At 46.4% G+C, this 3632-nt stretch overlaps 1 pseudogene; it reads right to left on the reverse strand.

Annotated features, from left to right (window-relative positions):
• Positions 1 to 1102: 1102 nt before the first annotated feature.
• On the reverse strand, positions 1103 to 1220 carry LOC126238055 (5S ribosomal RNA; annotated as a pseudogene).
• Positions 1221 to 3632: the final 2412 nt, after the last annotated feature.

The following is a 3632-nucleotide window of genomic DNA, read 5'->3' on the forward strand; positions in this document are numbered from 1 at the left end:
CCTTGCGATGAAATGTTTTCAGTTTCCATTGGAGAAGCACGTCCTTTCGTCTACTAATCGCACGGTTTTGCGGTGCGGTCGCAAAACACAGACACTAAACTTATTACAGTGAACAGAGACGTCAATGAACGAACGGACAGATCATAACTTTGCGAAAATGAAGAACGTAAATTTTTCACTCGGGGGAGGACTTGAACCATAGATCTCTCATTCCGCAGCTACTCACGCTAACCACAGGACCACGGCGCTCCTGACTGCACATCACCCTTGAAGTTGCATATGTTGCACGTGGACTACTCAGTTCGTATATTTTGCTAATTTTTTTCATAGTTCCACACAACTTCTTCCTGTTTTCGCGATTCATCTGTGTTCAGTTTTTCAAGGCCTATCCACTGTTCCAACTTATAGCTAAGTCTGAGGGGGGTGCGATGGGGAGGTTCCCTTGTTAGGTTTAAGTAGTTCTAAGGTCTAGGGGACTGATGACCATAGATGTTAAGTCCCATAGTGCTCAGAGCCATTTGAACCATTGTTTTCCTACTCCTGCCACGAATGGTGCGCAGGAAGAACGACTGTTGGGAAGGCTCCATTAGAGCTCTAATCTATCTAATTTTACTTTTATGGTCTGCGAGTTGTGACGTAGGAAGAAGCAATATATTGGTTGACGCTTCTTGGAACGTATGCTCTCAGAATATTAATAATGAACAAGACCGTGATGCACAGCACCACTGTCTTAGCATCTACCACCGGAGTTGGATGAGTATCTCTGTGCAACTTTCGTCTTCAGTAGACGAACATGTGACGAAACGTGCAGCCGTTCTTTGGATGTTCTCTATTTCCTTTATCAACCCTACCTGGTATGATTCGCAGACTAACGAACAGCATTCAAGTGTCGTCTCCGTCCGAACAGGCCTTGGAAGGCCCAACGGTCCGACAGGCCGCCGTGTCATCCTCTCGGTCCAGGGGCGTCACTGGATGCCGATACGGAGGGGCATGTGGTCAGCACACCGCTCTCCCAGCCGTTGTCAGTTTTCGCGACCGGAGCCGCTGCTTCTCATTCAGGTAGCGCCTCAGTTTGCCTCACAAGGGCTGAGTGCACCCCGCTTGCCAATAGCGCTCGGCAGACCGGACGGTCACCCATCCAAGTGCTAGCCCAGCCCGGCAGCGCTTAACTTCGGTGATCTGATGGGAACCGGTGTTACAACTGCTGCAAGGCCGTTGGCAAGTATCGTCTAATGATGTTTTTGTAAGCTACCTATTTCGCGGAAGGACTACACTTCCTAAGGATTCTTTCAATGAAAATCTGTCTAGCATCAGTTTCCCGTGCGATTCGTTTTATGCAGTTATTCCACTTTAAATCGCTGTCGTTCTGTACGCACACTCTGCGATATTTAATGGGCGTCATTGCTTCCAGTGATTATCCTGCTATCATGGAATCATACAATAACGGGTCTTTCCGCCCATATGTGTACAAGACACGTTATATTTATTTATGTTTTAGGTCAATTGCCAATCCTGCATCTCGGTACAATTTTCCATAGCTGCGAATCCTCTGTATACAACAGCATCATGCGCGAACAGCCTCATGGAACCTCCGAAATGATCCACTAGGCTATTTATGCTATAGTGAAAAGTTATGACCTGTTTGTTAGGAACTCTTCAGTCCACTCACAAAGCTGGTGTGATATTCCATATTTTGTTCGGTAGGCGCCAGAGAGGAACTATATCGAACCCCTTCCGGAAGTCAAGGAACGCAGTATCAGCCGGAACGCTGATATCTACTGCTTTCTGGATCTTACGAACGAAGAGAGGGAACCGAATTTCAGATCCTCGTTGTTTGCGGAATCCACATTGATTCCTGCAGAGGAGATTTTCGACCTCCATAAATTTCATGTCTACTAGTTATAATTTAAACTGCTGCCACTGACGGAGATCCAGTGTGGGTTGTAATTATGGTATGGCAGCGACACTTGGTAGATATGCTAATACATTAACGGGGACCGAGCGAGGTGGCGCAGTGGTTAGCACACTGGACTCGCATTCGGGAGGACGACGGTTCAATCCCGTCTCCGGCCATCCTGATTTAGGTTTTCCGTGATTTCCCTAAAATCGCTTCAGGCAAATGCTGGGATGGTTCCTTTGAAAGGGCACGGCCGGTTTCCTTCCCCATCCTTCCCTCACCCGAGCTTGCGCTCCGTCTCTAATGACCTCGTTGTCGACGGGACGTTAAACACTAATCTCCTCCTCCATTAACGGGGAACCGATTTACGCCAGAAATCAGTTCTTTCCAATTGTGGCCACCAGGTGCAAATCTGGTTCTGTATAGTGTTTGTATGACGCTGTCATTTGACAAACGTTAGTGAACGGTATGGCTATCGAGAAGAGAGACGGTGCGCTATTAACGAAACTGTTTTCTATGAACAGCAGCAATTACAGTGCTGCATTGAGAGAGTATCGCCAGCTGAAACGTCTGAGAAGAGACCGGATCTCATTACATGATTTAAAGAAGATAGTGGTACTGCTCGTGCAGTGTCACAGAAATTGTTCATTGCAACGTCAACAATACGGGAAGTTTTGCGGTCTGTTTTACACTGAAACCTATACGAGATCAAGTCGGTGCAGCAACTGAAATCTCATGATCGGCAGCTACATTCTTAATATGCACTTCGGCTTCTGGCACGGATCGAAGTTGATGAAATGTGGCTGGGGAACATTCTATGGAGTGACGAGGTACATTTTACGCTATAGAGGGCAGACAATATAAAGAACTGCCGGATTTTGTGTACTGTTAAACGGCGAGTTGTGCACGAAGAGCTATTGCACTCGCCGTATGTGATTCACAAGTATCTTTACTGTCGATCGTTCGTCTTTGAAGAGAATATACCCAGAGGGCCTCTCAGGTGTACCGTGACATCTCCAAGTTACCGAGACCTCCTCGTACCTCAAATGTTTCATGCTTTGGAAGAGCGTAACTGTGTGGAAACCCCTGTCTTCATGAAAGATGGGTCGACACCTTATGTCGCTCGCCCAGTGAAAGATCTCCTTAATGCAGCCTTCGAGGAATGTGTTATCTCAGGGTCTTCCAGATGCATGGCCTGCAAATTAACCTGGCTCTGGGTATATCTAAAGGAACGCGTGTAACAGGGACACGTTCGACCTCTACCTGATAGGAAAATCAGTGACAAGAATACGTGGTTCGGATTCCAACGGAACTGCTGTAAGTGACTGTTGAACGCCTCGTTTTACGGATGCAGTATCTCGTCGACGTTTCCGGTGCTCATATTGAGCAAACTGTGTAAGTGGCGGTTAACATTACGCCTTTCTCACTTGTTTGACCTTTTCTGCCCACGTTCCGTTCCTAATCCATTATCCATTACATAAGAAAACATTTCTATACGTCTTTCTTGCATTCATTTGCACCTGATGGCCAAAGTTGGAACTAATTTGTTCCAGCGTAAATCGGTTCTGCAATAACGCTTTAGAATTTTACCAAGTTTCGATGCCATACCATAGTTGCAGCTCACACTGAGCCTCTATGAGTAGCTGCATTTTAATTATTACCACCGGGTACTATCCAAAAATAAAAAGTAGTCTAAAGTTCTACACCACCCCAATACGTGAAAGATTACGTGGGG

The sequence above is a fragment of the Schistocerca nitens genome, chromosome 2 (genome assembly GCF_023898315.1).
Source record: "Schistocerca nitens isolate TAMUIC-IGC-003100 chromosome 2, iqSchNite1.1, whole genome shotgun sequence".
Taxonomy (NCBI): domain Eukaryota; kingdom Metazoa; phylum Arthropoda; class Insecta; order Orthoptera; family Acrididae; genus Schistocerca; species Schistocerca nitens.